This window comes from Pan troglodytes, chromosome 5 (assembly GCF_028858775.2).
Source record: "Pan troglodytes isolate AG18354 chromosome 5, NHGRI_mPanTro3-v2.0_pri, whole genome shotgun sequence".
Lineage (NCBI taxonomy): Eukaryota > Metazoa > Chordata > Mammalia > Primates > Hominidae > Pan > Pan troglodytes.
In genome coordinates, this window is record NC_072403.2 from 100,064,944 (window position 1) to 100,091,473 (window position 26,530).

General features: G+C 38.6%; 1 long non-coding RNA gene across 1 annotated transcript; it reads right to left on the reverse strand.

Moving 5' to 3' along the window:
• Window positions 1-2,228: 2,228 nt before the first annotated feature.
• On the reverse strand, window positions 2,229-26,052 carry LOC134810335 (uncharacterized). The gene is made up of 2 exons (XR_010158105.1): window positions 25,956-26,052; window positions 2,229-4,918 (listed from the first exon to the last, which is right to left on the reverse strand). It is a non-coding gene; the product is annotated as an uncharacterized LOC134810335 (long non-coding RNA).
• Between the last annotated feature and the right edge of the window lie 478 nt (window positions 26,053-26,530).

Consider the following 26,530-nt stretch of genomic DNA (forward strand, 5'->3'; position numbering starts at 1 on the left):
AGTTGTGTCTTCTTTTTGATTTCTGATGTTATTTATTTGATTCTCTCTTCTTTTTATTAGTCTAGCTAAAGGTTTGTCAATTCTGTTTACCTTTTCAAGATACCAGCTTTTTGTTTTGTTGATCTTCTGTAATTTTTTAAATCTCAATTTCATTTATTTCTGCTCTGATATTTATTATGTCTTTCCTTCTACAAATGGGTTTAGTTTGTTCTTGCCTTTTTAGTTCTTTGAGGTGCATCATTAGGTTATTTGAAGTCTTTCTCCTTTTTTGATATAGACATTTATTGCTATAAACTTCCCTCTTAGTACTGCTTTTGCTTTATCCCATAAATTACGTTATGTTCTATTTCCATTTTCATTTGTTTCAAGAAATTTTTTAATTTTCTTGTTAATTTCTTCATTGACCATTGGTTGTTCAGGAGGATGTTGTTTCATTTGCATGTGTTTGTGTATTATCTGAGTTGCCTCTTGTTATTGATTTCTAGTTTTATTCCATTGTGGTGAGAAAAGATAATTGATATGATTCCTGGATTTTTAAATTTTGTTTAGACGAGTTTTGTGGCATAAGATATGGTCTCTTCTGGAGAATGTTCATATGCTAAAGCATGTGTATTCTGCTGCAGTTGGGTAAAATGTTCTGTAAATGTCAGCTAGGCCTGTTATATCTAGTATGTAGTTTAACTCCCCTGTTTTTCTGTTGATTTTCTGTCTGGATAAACTGTCCACTGTTGAGAACAGGTTGTTAAACTCCCCTACTATTATTGTATTTCAGTAGATATCTCTCTTTATATCTATTAATGTTTGCATTAAATATTTGGGAGCTCCAGTGTTGGGCGCATAGATATTTATAATTGTTATATCATTTTGCTTAATAGACTCCTTTATCCTTATATAGTGTCCTTTGTCTCTTTTTATAATCTTAAATTTGTAGTCTATTTTATGTGATAAAAGTATAGCTACTCCTGCTCTATTTTGGTTTCCAGTTGCATGGAATATTTTTTCCACCCCTCACTTTCAGTCTGTCTTTATAGGTGAAGTGGGTTTCTTGAAGGCAGCATATAGTTGAGTCTTGTTTTTTTATCCATTCAGCCACTGTATGCCTTTTACTTGGAGAATTGAGACCATTTACATTCTGTTTTATTATTGATAATTAAGAACTTACTAATGCCAATTTGTTATCTGTTTTCTGGTTGTTATGAGACCTCTCTCTTCATTTTCTCCTTTCTTACTATCTTCATTTGTGATTAAGTGATTTTCTCTGATAGTATGTTTTGATTAGTTGTTTTTATTTTTAGTGAATCTATTATAGATTTTTGCAGTGTGGTTACCATGAGGATTACAAAAAACATTTTATAGATATAACAAGTTACTTTAAAAGAGGTGATGACTTATCACAAATTAAAGACTAGAAACAAAGGCAAAAAAGGAACACACAAAATATTTACATTTTAACTCCACTCCCCTGACATTTGGACTTCTAGTTGTCTCAATTTACATATTTTTATATTACTTATCTCTTAACAGGTTGCTGTAGCTATCATTGTTTTTGATAGATTTGTATTTTGGGCTTCATACTAAAGTTTTGAATTGGTTGTACACCACAATTAAAGCAATAGAGTATTCTGGGTTTGTCTATGTATTTAATTTTACCAGCAGGTTTTATAGCTTGAAAAGTTTTCCTTTTGTGCATTAGTGGTTTTTTTCTTTCAGATTAAATAACTCTCTTTAGTACTTCATGAAAAATGGTTCTTGTGGTGCTGAATTCTCTCAGCTTTTGTTTGAGAAAGACTTTCTCTCTCCTTCATATTTGAAGGATAATTTTTCTGGATATAGTATTCTGGATGGTATTTTTTTTCCTTAAGTCCTTTGAAAATGTCATTCCACTTCTTCCTGGCCTATTTTGTTTCCATTGAGAAGTTGGTTGCCAGATGAATTGGAGCTCTCTTGTATCTTATTTGCTTTATCTTACTGCTTTTGGAATTTTCTCTTTGTCCCTGACCTTTGAGAGTTTGATTACTATATACCTTGGGGTAGTCTTATTTGGGTTGAATCTATTTGGTGTTCTCAAACTTTCCTGTACCTGGATACTTATATCTTTCTCATGTTTTGGAAAGTTTTCAGTTATTCCTTTGAATAACCTTTCTACCTCTTGCTCTTCCTTAGCTCCCCCTTGGACACCAATAATTCTTAGATTTGGTCCTTTAAGGAAATTTTCTGTATCTCATAGGTTTTTGTGTTCTTTTTTTTTTTTTTTTTTTTATCTTTTTCTTTTCTTCTCCTCTGACTGTGTGTTTTCAAATACTTGGTCTTTGAGCTCACTGATTCTTTCCTCTGCTTGGTCCATCCTGCTGTTGAGAGCCTTTAATTAGTTCTTCAATTCAGTAAATGTATTTCTCCAATTCCAAGATTTCTGTTTAATTTTTTTAATCACTTCAATCTCTTTGTTAAATTTCTCTGATAAATTTCTGAATTGCACTTCTATGTTATCTTGGAGATCACTGAGTTTCTTTAAAATTGCTGTTTTGAATTCTTGGTTGGAGAGCTCACAAATCATCATCTTGTTAGGCTCAGTCACTGGATTTTTGCTTTGTCCTTCTGAGGAGATCATGGTTCCCTATTTGCTCCTGTTTCTAGTAGGTATATACCTATGTCTTTGCATTGAAGGATTAGTTATTTCCATTTTCTCTTCCTGGCTTTAAATATATATATATATATATTTGCTTAGCAAATCCTTACCACTAAGTTGCTGTCTCCTTTTTGGCTCCAGATGCCATTTTAAGCCCAGGTTTGCCTTGCTCTAGTAAATGGTGGGAGTGCTGTCTGTCCCAAATGGGAGGGGTCCCAAAGACATTATCCTGGAGGTGTGTGAAGACTGGCGAGGAGTTTGTGCCCAGGGGACCTATGGAACATACTTCCTATAGCATAGTGCTGCTGAGTAGCCGCTCTGATTTGACATCTCCTTTGACCAACTTACAAGCAGTTTCCAGGGCTGGGGATGGTGATTCCACCAACCTCCCTTGTCTCTGTCTTTCCTCAGGGATATTTCCTTCTTTAGGCAGTCACAATAGTTCCTTTGGGTTAAGGCAAGAAAGTTTCCTTCCAGGGAACCCAAGATAGTAGGAAAGTTAGTTTACCACCTCAATTTCATTTTTTCCAGTGTAGATACCATGAGTTTCTACATGGGGAAGATTTTCCATGTACTTGTTGTCAGAATGAATGGGGAGGGAGAGGCATCACAGATGTGGAAGTCTGCTTCTCTTACCATCTGCTCAGAGTTTTTACACTTCCCTGTGGCCTTGGGAACTATTTCATCCTCATATTTGAGTTACAGGTTGTTGCTGGTGAAAATCTCAGTGCTGTATATTTGTTTTGGGGGAGGGAGGGAGTGGGAGGGAGTGAAGCCAGTTTGCTTCTATGCTGTCATTTTAAAACTGGAAGTCCCCAATCCTTGTTTTTAAAACCATGAACAGCAGTGGGTCCCAGCTATACTTTAATGAACATTAGTGTTTAGCCAGGTTGACTGGGTTAGTTGTCATTAGTGCTGTCCACTGAATATTTCTGGCTGTCTACATTTTAGACACATGGTAGGATGGTACTTTCTGAGCCCCTCATGTTTGAGTGAGCCCATGTGACTACTTCTGACCAATGAGTTCTGAGCCAAAATTCCACAGTTATGAATCACTTTCAAGCTGCAATATTTACCTGTTAAACACCCAGAGCTCACCTTCTCTCTTCCAGAGCAACAAGGAATGCTCAGATGATGGTGGCTCTGACACTTTGGATCTCAGAGTAAAGACTGTGGTGTAAGATTTCCAGTCAACCAACAATGGATATATAGCATGAGCGATAAATAAACCTTGCTATTTTAAGCCACTGAAGCTTAGAAGTTTTTTAATACATCAGCTTTGCTGAGACTATCTTTATTGACAAATAAGTTTTTTTATGAATAAGAAGTATTAGTGGTCAAAGGAGGTGAATAACCTTTAGTGCAGGACTTCTCAAAGTCATCAATGTGCCATATACATTGTGACTGTCCAAGAAGGGATATGTAGATGCGTTATTTCCCAAATTTATTGGTGGTCTATGAAACAAAAATGAAAACATAAATGAATATGAATACTGTACCAACTCAGAAATACACTTTTGAGGACTGTCCCTGATGGGTTTGTCCATGAGTAGGGTTCAGTGAGCTTATATTTCTTAATGTATAACACACAGCAAATCAGCAATACACCTTGACAATAGTAACATTTCATCTCTGGGTGTTACTTCGAACTTCTACTGTTGCAGACCCACCGCTATGGCTTTTCTGAAACCAATTGCTTCCAAAACTAAGGGCTCCTATCTTAAGTACTATGACCACACCAAATTAATCAACCAGCCTTATTTGTAAAGTAGATTATAATATAATATGCTCCAGGTCTTCATGAAATCACTCCAGTCTCATTAAAGCCTGCTGTCATTTGCCATTTGATTAGAGTCTGTGGGGTGGGGCAGGGGGGATCCCTCCTTGCCACACACAGTCTTTGAATCTCCATTGCATACCACTGAATGTCAGTGGGGCCAGTCTCTTCCCTCTCCAGGAAGATAAGATGAGAGGAATCTTCTAGCGCCTATTTTCTCCTAAGTTCCAGGCTAGAACTTTTCCTGTTCAATTTTCTTGGTCACCAAAATGTTCTTAGGGAAAATTTTGAAGTTTTCATCTGGATCCAGGTAAATAAAGCCAAGCCATAATGTATCAAAAAGAGACCTTCTTTTTGGGCACCAAGTCATTTGTCTCTGCATGTGCAACAGCAAGATGTTATGAAATGTTCAGAGTAACACACTATTCACCAACAGAATCCTTCATTCGTTGTTCATTCAACAAACACTGACAGAGCTATTCCTGAGCTTATTCACTAAGCACTGGAAATACAGTCTGTGGAGGAAAAAAAAAAGGAAAGGTAGACGCTCTCTTGTCTTGAAGTTTATCATTTACTTAAGGCAGACATTACAATTAACCAGAACTAGGGTGAATACATTGAAGAAAACCTACAAGTTTCTGTGAAGCAGTGGTAGGGAAAATGACATTTAAAGGGGACTTAAAGCCTAAATAGGAACTACCTTGGCTAAAGGGGAGAAAGGCCTAGGCAGAGGGAAGAACAGGTATAAAGGCTGTCCGGAAGAAGCATGATGCATCCTGAGAGAATGGCAGCAGAGCTGAAGAATAGAGAAAAGAGAAAAGAATAGAGAAAGTAGAAAAGAATGTTGAGAGATGAGTCAAGGAATGTAAACAGAGGTAAGTGATATTATAGATATTTAATTATACATGCTATGTATTTTATCATATATATTATTAGTTAATATAAATATACAAAATAATATGCCTAAATGGCCCAAGAATACATATCCAGGAGTCAGGGCTGAGGTTAGCACTCTTGATTATTTTTCTCCACCATATTTGCTTATGCCTTCCTAGGGTTCACTTATTGTTGGCCAAAATTGACAAACTATGACTATCAATCCTTACCTAGATAGGGTTGTCTGTGATTTAATCTAACCTGGGTCCCTTTGAGTGGTACTGGGAATACAAGATCTTATTAATGAGAATTTAATTATCTTCCATAATGGCTCCTACTTCACTCTCATGTTATGCAGCTAAGAACTAGATAAGGAGATTAAGAGTTCCCGACAGTGACCATGGTTGCTGGGCACACCTCTAGGCCAGCAGCAAGTGATAAGCAGGTTGATAGACATAGTAGGCTGCAATTTCTACAATCTTGGACATGACATGGAATGAAGCAGATAACATTACTCATCTTGTTGAAATACATTCCAATTTCCTTCTGTTAACATAAGCATAATGTTTCAATTTAAAAGGATTTTCTTTGTAGAGTGGTTCTAATATAATCTATATGTTCTCTGTTTCTGTCTTCTTGATCTTTTAAAAATTGATGTGATTCTTCTATTTTGGTTTTACTTTAACTATATTTTAAATCTGATTCCTCAGTCATTTTTTGTTATATTCTGAAGGACAATCTTTTTGGAATTCATAACCCATCACTGTTGTGATTCACCATCTGTCTCAAAAATCATAGAACCCATTTACATGGTTATTTAGGCTTTGAGGTTTGTGCAATTTTATTATCTGTGATCAAGTCATTTGTCTGATGGAAAACAGTTTGTCTTTGACAGTTTTCTGATTCTTATTGAAAATGAAACCGCTGTGCTGAATTTCAAGGGCTTTTTTCATCATGTAAAATAAATGCAAAAAACCAAACCTTTCTTTATTATTCAGTTTCTACATTTTGTGAAAATATCAAGTGCATTTAAATTAATGATAAGTATTCAAGTTTTTTCTTGTTGAGAAGAAAACCTAGCATTAAGCAACAATTATTTAAATCATGCTCCTAGAAGACATATATACAAGTTTATTCTCCATACTTGCCTATGTGCTTATAAATATACATCTTAGTTCTTTAGGTTTCATAGTGAGTATTTTCACTAAAATGTAGTACATTAGTATATATGCTAAGAGAAACGGGCATGAGCAAAGGTTCAGAGGTGGCAAGGCAAATCATTGCTTTCTGTGATAACAGTAAGATATGTCCTTGAGGAATGTTCCATAGCTGGAAAGGAGTTTTTGCTGAGCTACCTATAATGCTCATTGAATTTCTGATTCACTCAAATATGTCTTTTTTTTCCCCATGAGCGTTATTTGTTGAGGACAATAGAAACATCATACCTTTCTTTCTGTACATTAATTTTCTCCCTTTTCTTGACAGATAAGCTTTTTTACCAGGCACTACTGAGAAAAAAACTCTAGGTACCTTTGGACAAACTGGTTGGGTTTAGGCCCTCTCATCAGAGAGGCATTGTGAGATTTGTATTATTTATGTAGTACTCCAAGGTAACACCAATAAGTACTTTACAAAAAACAGAAATTATCTGACAGTAATGAAATCATGTTCTTCCAGAACAAACAATACAAGGCCCTAGAGGTAATAGGGACAGGAAAGAGTACAGTCCAAGCAATACTCTTTTGTATACTCTGGGTGAATGCAGCACACAGCATATCATTATTAGCGCTAGCAAGCTTCATACAGGAAGTGGATACACTGGGTTTCTTTGCAGCAGGAATAGGATCTGCTGAGGAGGATAATGTAGGGTGTTGGCCTGAAGTTATGACTGCCTGAATTTGGTGGTTAAAGGTGCCAGAAGAGATGAAAGGGCCAGAGGAAGGAGTGGAGGTGGGGTGTGGGATGGGGCTGTAGGAAGGATGAGGAAAAGTTGTAAGCAGGTGCAGAGTCATGGGGAGGCTGGAAGGTGAAGAGAAGCCAAAGCAGAGTGGGAGAAGCATAGTCTGAACAGCAGGAAAGGAAAATGGACTTGGCAATAACATTTGGCAAAGACTGGAGTAGGAAATTGATGAGAAAGAGGCCAGTGAGAAGGAGTTTGTGTAAATCAAGGCAGGATGTGATGAGTGTCTTGGCAGCACAGAGAAATCAAAAAGATCAGATTTTAGGGAAAAATATTTTAAGTAAAGCTAGAAATGAGGACATACAGATAAAGAGAACATGAACTTAGGAACCAAGTTTAATCTCTTTTTATAGTTACCTTTACTCTCATCTACTCCCATGTTGAGTGAACCCTATTTTGTCAAAGCTCTTCCCTTGACCTTCAATAGCACTGTTTTCCTATTTTCCATTTACCTCTCTGTTATCCTTTTCCCCAGGGTTTCAACTTTTCTTTCAGATGCTTCATATATACATACATATATATATATATATATGCACACACATATATATATATCTCAAAGCTGAAGCTCCCCAGAGCTTTAATTTTGCATTTCTGCTGGATGGATATTTCCTAATAGATGCACTGCTATCACCTCATATATAGAACTGGTTTTCTTTGTATGTAGTTTTATAGTACCTCCTCTGTGGTATCACTGTTCTCTAGTTATCCACACTCAAAACCTTACCCCATCCAAATAGTTACTATAGGTAAGCAGGCAGTTGGGGATGGGTAGCCCACTCTTATCTATGAGATTATTCCGAGATCTTCTAGTAGAGCTACTTATTTACATGTTGGCAGCTTCAGTAAGGGCAAAGGCACAGGTCCACATTTCAGCCTGCAGTAAGGCAAAAGAGAAAATTGAGAACAAAGCAGCTTCCTTTGAAGGGTATAACGGAAGTTGCACACATCACTTACCCCTCGCATCTCATGGGGCAGTACTTAGTCATATGACCACACCTAGCTGCAAAGGAGGGTGGAAAATGTAGTCTGTATCTGGGAGTCTGAGCCTAGCTACAATTCAGAGTTTTATTACTAAAAGGGAGAAGGAGAAATGCTCTGTGTGGAAGGCAGGGAGAGTGCTAAGGAGAGGGGAGAGGGAATTAGCTAGCACCCTGTGCCACAATTACAAAACCCCACAAGGATCTCTATTTCCTCTAATTTTCTGTACTTACCTGCTTCCATTAAATTTACATTCCTTTGCTTTATTCTTTTACATTTTTATTACCTCTCTACCTAACATATAAGCTCCTTGAGGACTCCAACTGTATGATAAAATCTTTGAGCACCTAGCACAGCACCTGGTACATAGTGGGTGTGTAAAAATTATCCCAACAGCACCTTGGGAGGCCGAGGTGGGTGGATCACGAGGTCAGGAGATGGAGACCAGCCTGGCTAACACGGTGAAACCCCATCTCTACTAAAAATACAAAAACAAAATTAGCCAGGCGTGGTGGCGGGCACCTGTAGTCCCAGCTACTCAGGAGGCTGAGGCAGGAGAATGGCGTGAACCTGGGAGGCGGAGCTTGCAGTGAGCCGAGATTGTGCCACAGCACTCCAGCCTGGGCAACAGAACAAGACTTCATTTCCAAAAAAAAAAAAATTATCATTTTACAAACTATAATGATGATGATGCATTTTGGAATCAAACATAATTGGAATTTGTGACACAAGCTGGGAGAGAAGAACCTACTCTGAACAGTACACTAAGACATGTTAGTTGAAACGGTTACCAACTACAGGGCTCAAGAGTGCATAGGTTGGGCGTGGTGGCTCACACCTGTAATTCTAGCACTTTGGCAGGCCAAGGTGGGCAGATCACTTGAGGGCAGGAGTTCAAGACTAGCCTGGCCACCATGGTGAAACCCCATCTTTATTAAAACTACAAAAATTAGTCAGGTGTGGTGGTGCATGCCTGTAATCCCAGCTACTCGGGAGGCTGAGGCACGAGAATCACTTGAACCCAGGAAGCAGATAGCGCCACTGCACTCCAGCCGGGCTGACAGCGAGACTCCGTCTCAAAAAAAAAAAATGCATATGCTATTGCTATGGTACACATATTATACCTTTTACTTAAAAGTGCTTTGATGGCATTCAGCTAACCTTCCTAATGCCATGTGAGATGATCTTGAGTATAATTATAATCAATAGAGCTGAGAAGTTTTTGCTTGGCTCATGATCTCCTTGAATCTTTATATCTGTATGAGGTCAATGTTAGCCTCCTTTTAAATATGAGGAAACTGAGGCTTAGAAGAAGTTGAAGAACTCACCATCACAGTATTGTGTGAGTGCTGAGTGATAGTTAACACCCGCTTTTCTGACCTAAAAGTCCAGTGCCCTTCCCACATACTACCAATTTATGAGCATGATATGCATAAGATGGCAATAAAGTAACCAGAAATTCTGAACATAGATAGATATAAAAAGGGAAGGCAGAATTTAATAGGCAAACCTATGGATCTTAATGAAATCATACAGCCAACTGTACTCCTAGGTTGAAAATTGGGGGAGACCTAACAGAAGCCATGCTGTAGCATCTTAATGCAAATGGAGTAATATCTCCTGGTTACTCCAGAAGTCTGAAGGTCATAACTCTAGATGCTATATTGCTATAGATAAATTTCAGACCAATATGATGACTCTGTCAACTATCAGAAAAGCTATAATAAGCAGCGCGAAGTAGCCAGGGGAGTGGGGTGAAGGTGGGACAATATCGGAAGAAAAAGAAAGAACAGAATCCATGGGAATAGTCAGGGGGCTGTGACCTTGTGTAAAAGACTGAATCAGGGTGCAAAACCCTACAGAGAAAGGCTAGGGAGTTTGTGAAAGAAGTCATGTAAATACAAGGAAATGACCTTCTCAACAAGGGAAATGGAAACAAGGAACATGAGAAAATAACTTACTACAGATGGCCAAGAAGTCACTTACATCACTATTAAACACAGCCACACTGAATGAAATTGGCAGAACCCAGCTCGAAGCTCATTACATAAAGAAGCTCATTTCGTGAAGAAACATGAGTTACAGAGATAATTGCTTAATAACTTACAGGCTTCTGGCAAAATGGAGGTGTCAGATGGGGCTGGGTTACAAAAGTTTTTTAGGTGGAAATTTTAAAGGACCATGGCTTTAGGTGGTTCTCATGTCACTGAGGAAACACCAGTGGGTCCCCACTGTGTCAATGGGAGTATACAAAGCCTCCCACTGCATGGCTAAAGATAGGTTAAAGTGTGTCAGTGTTTTCACTAGGAAAAAAAAGTAAGTGCCTTTATGCTATTAAATTGCATATTACCTTATTAATTAATTCCATAATAATGTTAGAAATTTGATATTATTCTGGTCCAAGGGAGCTCCACGGAAATTTTCTTTCCAGAAAGGAGGATATTGAAAGAAATACAGCCACAATTATTTTGTTAAATATGAGAGACAGGAACAACTGGTTTTTGTTTTGTCAATAGAGATGATAACACATGTGATAATGTCAACAATATATTATCTATGTCTCATTCAACAGGGTGCTTTGCCCAAGATTAGACCTCCTATATTTTTTGATAGAATTGGGGTAAGGGTCTGAAACTTCTATTAGAGGTAGAGATATGATATGAATTCTACTTTAAGATAAAATTGTCTTTTTTTGTATATTGGGAAAACATCTATTTTAGCTCTCTGGTTAAGCAAAGATGAAGCAAAAAATAATTTTTTTAAGTGGTAGGGGTGATGGGCTCTACAGCTCAGTCACAAGTTTGTCTCCTTGTGAGAGGAATCATATCCCAGCAGAAGCTGCTCTGAGCCTGGGAGTGAGAGGAAGCCTTTGAGGAGTTGAGGACTTGGGCTGGGGAGTGGAGACAAGGCCAGGCTGGCAATGGCCCCTGGGAAGAACGCCATGACCTAAGGAGGGAGACAGTAACATGGGACTCTGCTAGGCATGGGGACCTTGAGCACATTTAAGCTTTCTACCAATTTTGAAAGTTTTCTATGCTTTAATTCCCTTTCGCAATTCTTAAGCCAAGAGTAAGATTTGGTTTAATACAGTTGTCTGGTCTTAGCTGTGTTTTGGAGAATTGGGAGACAGATCTGTGCCCACACTTGGGGAAAAGGGTGAGAGGAAGGGAGCAACAGTGTGAGGAGGCACAGGGGTCATCAAAGGGCCAGAAGGTGACAGAGTACAGCCAGACAGGAGTGTGGAACTTGCAAGCATTCCTCCTAGGTTCACTGAAACACAGAGGGGTAAGCGACAACTGTGTTAATAACTTGACAAAAAAAAATCCCAAAACTTTTGCCCCTCTGTACAAATTTTTACACATCAATATCAGGTCCAGTGGTCAAGTAAATAAATATTAATAATTATTTTCTCCTGCTGAGTAGTTCACACAAAGTCTTGAGATAGCTCCTCTCCCATCCCTTTTCCTTATTCTGCTCTGTACAAACCAAGGGACTTATCAGGCATTGGCCGGAGTCAGACTGCCATCTGTAGCCTGGAGCATCTTCACCTTTGGTTGAACAGACACTTGGAAGGTTGAGACCTCTGAAGCAAGGTTATCTCTTTACCCCAACCCCTAATCAAATATGTCGCCTCTGCCATTTCTTCAACATTCTAGAAGGTAATCAGAGATTTATAGCTCAGAGAAGGAAGCATGGGAAAGTGTTATAACTTTAAAGACTCAACACCTCTTTTAGTAGTCATGGCCCTTTTTGGGAACCTGTGGTAAACTTTGTAAAAGATAAAGCCTTCTTGGTGAGCTGATTCTTGGGAAATTTTATTGGCTAGGTGGCATCTTTCATGCAATATTCTAGTTCAAGGGCAACTCCAGAATGGAAAATGTAAAATAATTGTTAGCCAAAAATGTCACTATATTTCACTGGCCTCCCCAGCTCATCAGTCCATGTACCAGAAGGGACCTTAAAAGGGGGACTTTCTGATGCTATCCAGGTCAGGACTTTGTTCTCTAAGATAATCTGTGGTTTATATAATCATAGATAGGTTCCTTACTGTGCTATGGAGAAATTTGTTACCTAAGTTTTACCTACCAGTAATAAGTTTCTCCAAAGCACAGAAAGGAATCCATTCTAAGCCACTCTTCTTTAGAAAGCAGCAAGCAGAAGCTTATTTTTAACCAGTTAGTTGGGATCAGCTGAAGGAACAAGAGTATGACAGGAAGAATATTATGCAAGTATCAGATAATCCACTACATTTAAGGTTAAAAAAAAACCCTTACATTGGGTAAGGAGGCAATCTCAAAAGCTTTTTAATAAAAATTTACTTTCTATTTTATTGTTGCTACTGCTGCTGCTTTTTAGCATTTCCTATTTTATTTTGATAATAGAAAATAATAGGTTTCTGAAAACTTATTAACAATTATCAATAGAAATGATGTGGGATTTGAGGTTAGAGAGATGTAAAAATGTATTGTGTCTCTGCCACCTATTTTGTGTGTGACTGTGAGGAAATTATGTACAGTCTCAGGGCTTCTCTTTCATTTTCTGTAATCATATCTACCTCATTGGGTTTCGGGAGAGGTAATAAAGAATCCAAATATACAGCACCTGAAATGCTGTCTGGTACATATTAGACACGATAAATGGCCATTGTTATTATGATGACTATTGAAATAGTTTTTTAACTGTTGCAGCACAAGCCCTTCACACTCAAAAAATTAGAACAGCAGAAACATAACATAATGAAGGCTTGGAACTAAATTTGCCCATTATAGCAACTTTTAAGTATCAATTTAGTTTGCAAAGTTTAAGATTTCCTGAAGAATACCAAAATTCCCAAGACATACAAATATAGTTTGGCTGTGTCCCCACCCAAATCTCATCTTGAATTGTAGTTCCCATAATTCCCACATGTTGTGGGAGGGACCCAGTGGGAGATAAATGAATCATGGGGGCAGTTTCCTCCATACTGTTCTTATGGTAGTAAATAAGTCTCACAAGATCTGATGGTTTTACACAGGGTTTCCCCTTTCAGTTGGCTCTCATTCTGTCTTGCCTGCTGCCATGCAAGATGTGCCTTTCACCTTCCACCATCATTGTGAGGCCTCCCTAGCCACGTGGAACTGTGAGTCCATTAAACCTCTTCTTTTTATAAATTGCCCAGTCTCAGGTATGTCTTTATCAGCAGCATGAAAACAGACTAATACAGTAACTTTCTACTACAGAAAATTGAGTAAGAGGATGGCAGTCCCTGATGGCCAGGAGCAGACCTGGCATTTGCAGCTAGACAGTGGTGTCCTCCTGTTGAACATAAATAATTTAATAGAAAACCATTTTCAGATACAAAAACAACCTTGTCCAAACCCCAAAAAATGATCAAACATCCCCATATTATGTATAATATGTGTAATTGCTGATTCTCTACCAATCGCAACTTTAGTTATGCTTCATTCTTCTCACCTTTTAGACAGGAATTACTAGGGTACCCAGTCACAAAACTATTGCTACTTCCTAATAGCATTCAATCCAAAGAAAAGTCCCACTTCCTTAAAACCTCCCCAAATTCTCGAATATACTCTTTTTCCTTTAGAAATATGTAGACACGGATCCACTATTTATGGCATTGTTACGGAAGAGAAGTCTCTGAGGTAGACCTGATTATTTCTGCTTTTTAGGAAACTTATTTTTCTATGTGTGGGTGGACTTAAGATTCACTTTTTTCTTTGTTCTTGAAGATTTATAATTTTTTTCAGGACATAGCTTGGTGTTGATTATTCTGTATCATTTTTTTTCTGGGTTAAAGTTGAGTTCTTTCAACTTGTAAGTTCAATTCTGTCGATTATTCCAGAAGAGTTTTCTTTTATTGTATTGCTGAATACTTTTCTTTTTTTCATGTTTTCTGTTCTATTCTTCAGAAACTCTATTCAGAGATCCTATTGGATCTGGTCTTACATCTATCAGCCTCTGTCAAATCACATTACCTGCTTTTCCTATAGCCACCCCTGCTGCCTGCCATACAGCCAACTATTGCTCTTCTAATCGCAACATCCTTGCATGTGCCTTTTTGGACAGGGACATTTATTTTAGCTCATCTATATTTTGTCTGAGGTCTGACAAAGCACATGTTATCTTTCAATGCCCTTTTTATGTTGACCCAAATTTCATAATGTTTGACAGATATTTTCTAATATTGTGATTTAGGATTCTTACTCCCTTCTTCATTATAACCATTTTGTTATTTTGGGCAGGTTTCGAAAGAAAGAAGTTTCATCTCTAGCTAAAAGTATCAGAGTTGTTTTTAAAAGTGTACTATATAGTCCTGGTACAGTGATGGTGTGTTTGGGAATGGTTGTTGTCTCCTTGACTCCCACTTCATGCCCCCACTTTGTGTAGAAGTCATCTGATTGGAGGAATAATATCGGTTTCTGGGCCTGGCATATCCCTAAGTATGAGCTTGGTTCAGGAGTGAGCATGTGAGGTACAAGATAAAGTTTGCAAAACTTCCGAGAAATATTTTCTCCATCTTACAAGAGAGCACAGGAAAGAATAGCTTTTTTTTCCCTCTGTTAATGTCTTATATAGATGTGAGGTCTAGAAGAACTGTGACCATCTTGACTTCATCTTAAGGATGAGACTAACATACGGTGTAACCAGAGATAAGGAACCAGAAGGAAAAGAATTGTGTTAACAAAGTGATGCTAACCTTCAAGCTGCCCTTCCTCTGGACTTCCAGCAGATCTAGCCAATGCCAAAACATTTCCTTATTGTTTAAACATGTTGAGTTAAAGCCGTCCTAGCTAAAAAAAAATACAGCAATATGGTTCTTGTTCTGCTTTCACTGGGCATGTGTTGTGTTACTGGTGCTCCACCTCAGTAGTAAGTTCACTTAGAAATACGTCAAAGCAGTTCATGTGACCATAGTGGTAACAAGTGCCAAGCTTATCTTGAATGTCTTGGACTAGGTTATGTGCACTGAAATGTCCCAGTGAAATTTTTATGTTTTTTTCTTGTGACAATTATAAGCAAAATAATCATAGATCAATGCCCTCATTGGCTCTACTTCTGTGATTTTTAGTGATGGCTGTGATTATTCTGCCTAAGAAAAATAATATGTCCAGACTCAGGGCCTTCATGATAAAGTACAAAACAACGTACTGAATCGTACTGAATGTAGTGCTTGTCTTCCTTCTGAAAATGTTCAGTGGAAGTGAAGGTGTGTGATAGAGATATTTGGGAATTGTTAAATGGTTGAAGAGTGATAGGATGGACCACATGTGGCTAAAATAGAATCTTTACAGCTTGGTCTTTCCAATTCATTCCCTTCCATTGCAGCTAACATTTATTGAGAGTTAATTTTGCTTTAAATAAAATAATTTAATTTAAAATAAAGTTTATTTTTTCCATAATAAAAAGAAGATAACTTTCTTGCAGTTTCACCCCTGAATTTTTTAATCACCTAGCTGTATTGTTAAATTTAATTATAAATTCTTTTGTTCAATAGCTATCTATTGAGCACTATTTGCCTGCCACTTTGCCAGATACTAGGGGGCTGAGGGGAAGAAAGGACAAGAGGACATGGGGATGAATAAGGAGATTCCCGGACCCTGAGGCACTCCTAGCCTCTGCAGACACAGACACACAAAAATACAACCATTTAGATGGTAACAAAGACAACAGCATAGTTAGGAACCCAAAAGGAACCCAAAGGTGAAAATGGTAACTGTTGTATTGCCTGCAAATTTAAGCTATCGTGTTGATGCTTTACTGTGTTCACTCTCTCAAGGATATCTTTATTTGTAAGAACTTCTTGGATACCATGTTTTAATTCTCAGTGATGATGGAGAGTAAAGAAAAAAATTTGAAGAAAACAACCCTCACGTAATATGATGCAGAGAGCCATTTCCCTGTCCAAGTAAAACTAGACTAAGACATTTGCATTTGTTTTTAGCAAATGGAAATAACAGTGGTTTGAGTTACTGCTTATATTGACAGATGTTATCAACTTAACATTCCTATTGCAGAACTTTACTCTTACATAAATTTGGAGGATATATTCATTTCTTAGGGTCACTCCAGTTCTAGTCATTAAATTAAGGCTGCGATGTTGTATTCAAACATCAGGGATCTAAAAGTGTTATTTCTGCTTCAAAAGGTGACTGACAAATTTAGGAAAAAGCTCATAATATTTAGTTCATATTTATCCATGCGGTTTGGAATTCTCTTTGGCAGGTTAGAATAGGTCTTCAAACTCTATTGTCATGAACACAAGTGACTGTTAGAATGGAATTTACAGGGCAAAGATTATTATATATCTAGCTTGTGGATTATTTTTATCTTAGAAACTTGCACAGCTTTTCCTCCCACGATTAGCAATGGACATAAAGCAATAGTGTTCTGGAGAGGAATTAGCATATCTCTTGGTAACATCTTGTAATGGTGACTGGCATTTGGGGCATCGATTCATCAATAAGTGATTTGCAGGAATTTCACCCTGGAGAAGTAGTTAGAGCCATCACTCACAAGTCACAATGCCAAGCCGTTTTAGATGATGATTATATGCTGTTACAGAATTTTCAGTCCTAGCCCCAGATTTTTCTACTGAAAATGAAAACTCACAAAAGGAATGTAGAATTAGAGCTCAGGATAGCCCAAGAATGCTTTCATTGGAGTGCTGAATTTGCCTTCTTCGTGGCTGAGCCCAAAATCTTGCATCATTTCTCACTCCTGTGAAATTAGGGACAAGAGGAGAGGCAGCTTTGCTTCTGGGAATTAATGCCTCACTCTGCTGTCATATTTTCCAGTCTCTTCTACTAAGATGTGATTTTCAAATGCTTAATAATTCTGGGCATATGCAGAACCAACTCCAATAACAAAACCACACAGGAGTTGCCATTAAGTGTAGGCCCTTTCCTACCATGAGGTGTTCTGACACAGAGCTGTTTCCATCCTGTTAGTAGGTCTCAAGAGGTCATTGATGAAGGTAGTCTCCTAATTAGGATCCATACAGAACACACTTGCCTGACTTTCAAATTAGGGGCTCCCCAACTTCCTAGTTGCAGCTCAAGAGGCTCATTGCCCTGGGACCATTTATTTCACCTTCAGCACCTTCAGGCTGTCTCTGGGAATCTCTGTTACGCTGAGTGACTAAATTTTGACTACCTGTGGCCCCAGGGAACCTAATTTCACTAACAGATGTCCTCTTCCCCATTTCTCATCAACCGTTTGATGTAGAGACCAGTAAGAAAACTTTAAGTTTGTCTGAAAGCCTATGGAATACAAACCAAAGAGCACCTCTATCCTGCCAGCTAGACTGACTGCACACAGAAAGATGCTCACATCTTCCGCTATGTGTGTGAAGCACCATGGATCTGACTTTTGATTTTGATTTGAGCAAAGGCTTAGGAATAGTAAAAGAATAATCTATGGAGCTGTAAAAGCCACAGATGCCACAGTTCATAGTTCATGCAAACTTGGAGCGTGTTTACCAAAGGCAGGGAGCCCTAGATGTCTACCCTGGTCCTATACTACCCTATCTTCTTGTGCTCCTTATGTCCTTGCCCAACACTGTCAGACTTTTGATGCTTCCTTGAATACAAGATTGACATTCAGAACTTTATGCTTTTAATTCAGGGAGATCCCCAGTTTTTGTTTCTACCTGGGCAAATTACACTCCAGCTAATGTTGAATTCGCGGCATCCGGCCTTTCATATTCTGTAAAGCTTTGGCTAAGGACATTATCCATTGAACAATTCCCTGCCTCCTAGACAATGACTGTGAACAAAATCTCCCTGAATTAGATAGGAGAATAAACCTTATCTCTTATGAAGAATTTGTATGCTTCCTTCTTCCAAATATTATATTGCCTTCCTAGTTTTTGCTGCCAAGAAACTTAAGACTAGGCTTTATGTTCTTTCTCAGTAATGGTAGAGGCTTTGACAGCTGTTTTGCTCCTCATAACCTATGGTTCTCTACTTTTATTTTCATGTTGTTAATATTTTGCAGTAATCATCTTTGTGAATGAACTCAATTAATTTCTAGAAATAGGTAGGGCATAAACAAAGACAAGACCAAAGTGTTACATTAGAATGATACTTAGAGAAGATATTTATGTAAATGAGTATAGGAATTAGGTCCAAGTGGATGGCCTCCCCAGGACCTAACTTAATTTAGCCTGTTAATAGAGCAAATGATATCCCTCACATTATTTTCCTTACAAAATCATTCTCTCGATCAGTTTTTGGGTAAAAGCTAAATATTGGATTATTTAAATGAAGGTGGTGGGAGCTTAAGCAAGTTGAGTGGAACAAAATTTGGATCCAGTTCTGTGACTTGAGGCCAAAGGAAGAAGAGACCTAATTTGGGAAACTGTGTGGGAGCAAGTGATTTGATGGAGTGGCTTTACACAGAAGCATCCCTGGATGAACCCATAGCCTGTGGGGAATGAGGCTTAGGCTGCAAAATTCTTCTTGTCTTAAATTCAGCAGCAGGTGCTGAATCGGATGGGAATTGCAGGAGAAGGGCGAAAAGGGGAGATGAACAGCTCAGTGGGCTCTACTCTGGAAAGTTGGGACCAATAAAGGGAAGGGAAGCAAGACTGGGTCTGGCTGGACCTAGAGAGTCCATGCTAGTGTGTTCCTAGCCCAGTTCTCTAATGAATAGTACCTACTTGCAGTCCAGCCTAATAACACTCAGTCTGTCCCTGCGTCACTATTTTCTCTCAGGAACTCAACTCTGAGTCTTAAGAAAACCAAAAGCAGGTGGACCTCAGGGTCCAAGTGTTTCCCACTGTCCTTATAAGGCCCGAGATAAACTGCCCACAGCCCTCTCACCACCCTGATTTGGCTACTACCACCTCATCACTGCCAGCCGAATCTTTGCCAGGAGAACCTGCAGAAGGGAGGAAATGTGGCTTAGATCTACAGGACATCTTTTTTCTTTCAGGTATGCAGTGTCACATGCAGCCTTATGGAAAAATGGAGGCAGGGAAGGGAAGGGCAAGCCTCATTTCTAGTAATGATACAAGATTGGGCACAAATGCTTCTAATCACAATAACCTTCTGAAAATGCCAAATACTTTTCTGAAAAATGGAGAAAACTGTTTTATTTTTCTTAATTATTTTCCTGGCCAAGACAATGTCAAAAGAAGTAGCCTTAAAGCAAGGGACTGCCCCACCAGGAATGTCACTTTCCTTTCAGGGAACTTTCATTCCTCGTCATCACCAATGACAGGAACTCTCAGCCTCCTCATCCCTCTATTTTCCTTTTCCAGTTCTTGTCTCCAGAGGATGCTCTCAAACGCCTAGTCTGCCTGTTTCTGATTCTGGGGGGTGCCTCCATCAGAGCTGCTGCCAGAGAAGGTGATTGTTTCCACTGCAGCTTCTGATGGAAGTGATAAGGATGGTTCCCTGAAAGAGGCCGTTTCCATCTTTCCTCTGCCTGTGTGTCAGAGTCTCTCCCTACCACCACCCGAATCCCCCCTGTGTTCTGGAAGATCCCCTTTCCCAGACAGCTGCTGGGTTTTTCATCAAAGGACAAACAAGCCATCTTCATTTATACCAGATGGAACCTAGAAATCTCTTTTTTCTCTCTCTCTGTCTTTCCTTTCCTCAATATCCGTTAATATTTAAGTGAGTTGTTTTCAAAATCACCCCAAGTAGGAAACCCCTATAAGGCATTTATTATTTCAATAATGATGTATGGCTTATTTTTCTTCCAGTTTCCTGTGACATCTGTAACATCTGAAATTTGAAAAAATTCCAAACTAAAAATGTATGCAAATGTGTATTTCCTTAAATTGGCTTTTATATTTACATTAAATAAAAGAAAACAGGAGTATCTTGAAAATGTAACATCTATTTAATTGAATACCCAGAAGACAACACTCTGTCCTCTTCCCGTATCAAACTCAGCCAAAGCAAGGAACTTGAGGTGAAACAGGAGGAGTAACAAGTCCTAGTGACATAAAAGGCAGATTGAAGGTCACCTTCAGATTGGATATTGCCAACCTTTTGCTCTACTCTGGTGTTTTTTATGGACTGCATCTTGATGACTTTTGCCCAATGTGAATGCAAATAGCAACAAAGAGGAATCCATGTAGTAATGCTCAAAAATGTCACCGTGACTTGGTCTGAAAAGCAACATATAGATACTAGAGGAAAAAACGAAAACCAAAATGTGTATTTGCTGTTTAAATCATGGCAATGGTGAGGAGCTACTGAGAAATAAAAACAAAATTCTAAGTCCCCTAACTGACTGAATGAACCCTCTCTTGGCCAAGTAGACCCCAGAGTAACCTTGAAAACTGAGTCTTGGCCAGGACTGGATGGGAGGTCAGACACACTTTGAATACCCCCTCCCCCACTAACCGCTACGAGGGTTTTGTCTTTCGGAGCTAAACAGATAGCAGCCCTTCCAAAAGACTCCACCACAGATACCAACCAACGGCCTGACACTGCCCTTTCTTTTGTGCCTCATAGAAGACCACTGACCACAGAGTGGTTCTGGCCAGACTAAGGAGAATGTGCAGGGAGGGTTTTCATGTCCTCTGCTTTACCTTTTGATGCCAGAGTGCAGAAAACTCCACCCTTGGATCATGCTAACACCACCAATTTTTGTACAAGAGACCCATGAAGGAACATGAAGCTCAGTTGTGCATGCACATGCTTCTCCTTTCATAAATAGTCATGACTTCTCCTATAGCTTACTGAATATGTGTATTTGGCCACCCTGTGCAGCATAAATTTCTGTTCCCTTTGACCCTCCCTTGAAATGTCTGTTTCCAGCTTCTGGCTGGTAGCTATGCTTCCCAGCCTGTCAGAACAGCCACCCTGCAGGCTGCAGTCTTTTATGGGAAATAAAACACCTTTCCAAATTTATGAACTTCCTCTTTCTTCAGTTGACACTACTGTGGTTTAACATACTGATTTCAATGGAGATCACCTTGGATATTAAAACTGAAGTGTAAAAAGAACTGAGAAGAAGGGAAAGAAATAAATATCTAATTTTTAAGTATATAGTTGCACGGTATGATTCTGGCAGTAAGACAGATGATTAGACAAGCCTGATTTCTTTTCTGATACTAAACAACATTTCCCCCAGCCATTCTTATGATTTTCTTCTCTCTCATATAAAGTTTTCCACAGTGATAACATGTAAAACTATAATTAAACACACAGAAAAACAGTTTGATGGGCTGAAAATCTGCTGTCCTTAAGTTGTTGTGTTGTGCATGACAGTTTTGCAAATACTCTGGCTTTATAAACATGAGATTCATCTGCATATTCAGTTTTGAATAAGATCCTTCTAGTTCTGAAGCAATACTATTAGCCCACACTAGTGTCACTGGCAGGATATATTCATGGCATACTGTAGTAGACAGAAGAATATCGGGAATATCGGAAATGTGGGCTCTAGATCTGTTTTTACTTATTATTTAGGGTAGATTTCAAATATTTTGATTTGTTAAGTAACTTCTCAGTTTGTCCATGTTTTCATCATGTGAAGTTGGTGACTGGACTGGCAAGCATCTAGAGTTGTTCAGCTCCATAGGAAAATTAGGCAAAACCTGGTTATGTCATTTTGTGACTTTGGGTATGGAAGGAAAGATAGAGCTGGACAGGTAGGAAGGGAGAAGAGAAGTTGCCTAACATAATGGGAATGTACATATTCCTTACTACTACTAGTTCTATGTACTATTTCTACTTAGGTCTTTTTAGTAAAGAACATAGATGTAAAGTTGTTGACCTGATACAAGGATAAAGTCTACATATTCTGCATAGGATACAAATAATCAGCCAAAAAATGCCATCTTTCTTTAATTCTAAGATATTCCATTTAATTCATTTTCTTAGAAAATGTTAAGAATATTACATTAAATGAATAAATGAAGCATAGGTATATTCTTATTTCAGAAATGTTAAAATGTAAAAAAAATATGTTTTTTAGAATCCAAAACCTATGTTATTAATTCAGTGCCCTGCATTGCATCAAATGATATAAGAATATAAGAAACATAAAATATACTTAAGTAGCTAAGACACAAACAATGAATCAAGTAGAAAAACACAAAGACTCATCTGGCTGCCATACCAAAAATCTGGCTCAACAATGTCAGACCTCAGAGAGTGGATTTTCTGTAGGTTATATATCATTGAAACTCTGTGATTAATGAAGAAAATGAAAAGAATTTGAGGAGGGACTGGAGAAACAAGAACTAAGAGAAGATATTTACATTAGAAAAGGTAAATTAAGAAAAACCAACCCACTGAAGTATCTTTTAACTTTCCTGTTTACATATTCTTTGACTTTAAAATTCAGTCTTTTTGACATATAACTTTAGAGAAAACAGTCCCTCAACTTCCCACTTATATTAGGAGAAAGATTTAGTTCCTCAAAGTCACATGGTGAGTCTAATAAGACAATCTGTAAAATATTTTGGTCTCCAGACCATCATTAAGGCATAGAAAATAAGATTTTAAGGAAGTATATTGAATAATAAAAACCCATTAGATACACACTGATATACACACAAACACATGCACAGTCTCTCTCTCTCTCTCTGTCTCTCTGTCTCTTTTTGTGAAGACTGATTAATTTTCAGGGCTTTCTGATGTTTTATAAGTATATGTCTACATATGGTTCCTTGGGGGATTAGGACATCTAGGAATCTCACATATGTTCTTGAGATACTGTGTCTCAACTGTAGTCTAAAGTGTTTCTATTCCTCTATAACTTACATCTTAAAGTTATAATTGCTGAACTATTCAGCATATTGCTTAATGGTTTTGAAAATACACTTGGCAAGGCAACCAGGTGGCTGGATGAGGTTGGGAACAATCAAGCTCCATTTAAACTTTAAAAAAGAAAAACCAAAGGCAATGAAATTTCAATGTTTATATTAGAAGTCACCTTTGAATTTTTCTGGTTTAGTCCAATAGAATCAAACTATTGGAGCCCCTGGAGGTGGGGTCTAGGTTTTGGTGTTTGTAAGGAGCTGCCTAGATGACTCTGAAGTGCAGTCAGGATGGAGAAGAGCTGATCTAGCTCAATCTTCTCCCTTGTGCGTGAATTTCTTCTATAACATCCCTGATAAATGATCTTTTATTCTTTTGTGGTTGATATTGTATTGGCTTTTTAAAAAACGTCAATATGTTACATTATCCAAACTAAAAAAACTGCATCAAAAATAAAAACAAAACCCAAATAATATGTATGTGATAATTTTGCTTAGAAATATTTTAGCAAAAATATGGCATCTAATGGATTTTAAGCTATTTCACTGAGTAAAGGGGCCTGAAATAAACTCTGGCTCTCATGGGAGGAGGGCATAATATGCAATGGGTGTTTAAACTTACTTTATTGATGTGTAATCTTTATATAATAAACGTTGCTAATTTTAAGTATACTATTTGATGAGTTTTGACAAACAAATGCAGTCATATGCCCACCATAAAAATTGTGACAGAGGATGTTTTTATAATTTCCCCAATTCTCTCTGCTCCTTTTGATACAGACGATACAGACAGGAGACAGGGAAATATTGGGTAGAAGAGGGCAGTTCCCTGGCAAAGGTTCCCCCCAAGCCTGGAAATCCACAGCCCTAAATGAAAATGGGCCCTAAGTGAAAATGGCTCTAAATGAAAAAAGGCAAAAGTTGCCTTTTGGCCCACCACGCCCCCTGTCCTGTACCCATATAAACCCCAAACCCCAGGCTCCACGAGGAGACAAGAAGAACAGAAGAGCAGAACAGCAGAATGGCGTGGCAGAGAGACAAGAAGGAGAGTCCGTATGCCGAGAGGAGTTCAGCTGGGGAAAGTCAGAGAGGAGATTAGCTGCTGGATGGCCAAACTCCAGGGGAAGATCGTCTTCCCGCTACTTCCTTCTTCCAGCTTCCCATCCAACCCACTGAGAACCACCTCCACCGGTCAATAAAACACCGGCATTCATCCTTCAAGTCTGTGTGTGACCTGATTCTTCCTGGATGCTGGACAAGGACCTGGGTACCAAGAGGGCACTGGGCTGTTTAACACTTAAGCCATCTATGGACAGCAAGGCTAAAAGAGTGCACTGTAACATGTGCCCTCTTGGGCTTCAGAAGTCGCAGGATCCCACCTCTGGATGTTGCCATGGGGCCGGAGCCCAGGGGCACTCACCGTGGCTCCTGCACCTGTCTGTCTGTGTGCTCCCCATCCCATAAGGGATTTGAGCATGTATGGTAGCCATATAAATGAGCCACACTCCTGTCACACATCCTGCGAGGCAGGGTCAGGAAATTCTCCTGTTTCACTTTGTATTATAGTTTGTTCCCTAGAATCTCTCCCCGCTCCTAGCAACCACTGATACACTTTCCATAGAATGGACCTATGAAGCCCTCTGAGCCAGAAGTTTTCTTTGTAGGAAGGCGTTAAATTAAGTTTGGCCTAAAGCTGCCTCTGAACATATTTTTAGTTTTGCCTAAAGGTTTCTCTATACATGTTGCACTATAAACTAATAATGAGTAAACAAATTGTAACCTACTTTTTTTTTTTTTTTTTTTTTTTTGAGACAGAGTTTTGCTCTTGTTGCCCAGGCTGGAGTGCAATGACATGATCTCTGCTCACTGCAACCTCTGCCTCCCGGGTTCAAGTGATTCTCCTGCCTCAGCCTCCTGAGTAGCTGGGATTACAGGCATGCACCACCACACCCAGCTAATTTTTTGCATTTTTAGTAGAAACGGGGTTTCACCACGTTGGCCAGGCTGGTCTCAAACTCCTGACCTGAGGTAATCCACCCACCTCGGCCTCCCAAAGTGCTGGGATTGCAGGTGTGAGCCACTGCACTCAGCTATAATCTACTCTTGTAACAAGAGTAATGGAATCATAACTAACCATATGCAGCCAACTGTCCAAAGCAGGTTCAAATAAGGCAGACATCCAGATGTAACCAACCCAGCTGTTTCTGTGTCTCACTTTTGTTTCCTATACATCACTTGCCTTTTTTAGTCCATAAATATTATCAATATTATCAGACCATGTGGCAGCCCTGGAGTCTCTCTGAACCTATTCGGGTTCTGAGGGCTGCCTGATTCACAAATTGTTTTTTGCTCAATTAAACTTTGTTAAATTTAATTTGTCTAGAGGTTTTAAACTGTGAATTCAGTTATTTAATAGATATAGAGCTATTGAGGTTATCTGTTTTCTCTTAAATTAGCTTGGCTAGTTTGTGTCTTTCAAATAATTTGTTCATTTCACATAAGATATTGAATTTACAAGGATAAGGTTGTTCATAACATTTTCTTATTATTTTTAAATGTCTGTATAAACTTTAGTGATGGTCCCTCTTTTATTCCTGACCTTGGAATTCATGCCTTTTCTCTCTTTCTTATGTGTGTATGTGTTAATAATTCTGATTAGAAGTTAGCAATTTTATTGATCTTTCCAAAGATCCATCTTTTGATTCCAGGGGTGGAAATGGCGTACCCACATTTTAAGGGTACAAGGTGTGTTCTAGGGAATAAAGCAAGTCAATAAATTTAAAAGTATTGAAATGATAGTAGATTAGTGTTCTGTGTGGGAGATGTGCAAGGGGAGAAGAAAAGACACACACAATACCTTCAAGGGTAAACAACCTTTACCCCACATAAATGCCAATGCAGATATAATAAGCAAATTTTATAATATGCAAATTAATATAAGCAAATTATATAATAAGCAAATTGCAATGGGAAGGGGAGAAGGGAAAAGATATATATATATATTTACACTCACCAGACTATGGAGGATTCATCACCAGACTGGGAAGCAACAGCCTGGGCTCCAGAGTCGGCCACTTGTCAGTGCACAGGAGAGAGCTCATGAAGCTTCAGCACCGTCTGGGACCCTAGCCCTTTTTGTAATGAGTTGTTTGGCACGAGACTCAGTCATGAGGGCACCTTGTGACTGGGCTCAAGGAACACAAAAAGGTCAACTTGTTTTTGCAATTGTCTGTTGTTTTTTAATAGCTAACGTATAGGAATAGGTTGAAACAGAGATTTTTCCAAAACAGTGCTGAATGAATGCCTCAAGGGGCTCATGCAACCTGTTCCAGGACTTGGGGCTCATGCAACCTGTTCCGGCACTTGGGGTTCATGCAACCTGTTCCGGTACCTGGTGACCATCATTTGTGTCCACATTCAATTTAGTTCATATTTAATATTTAACTTTTCCTCCACAAAGGCAGTATGTATTCCACCATAAAGGAATTAAACTAGAAAACAGTAACAGAAAATACCTTAAAAACACCCCAAATCTTTGGAAATGAAACAACAAACTTCTAAATAATTCTTAGGTCAAAAAAGAAATGC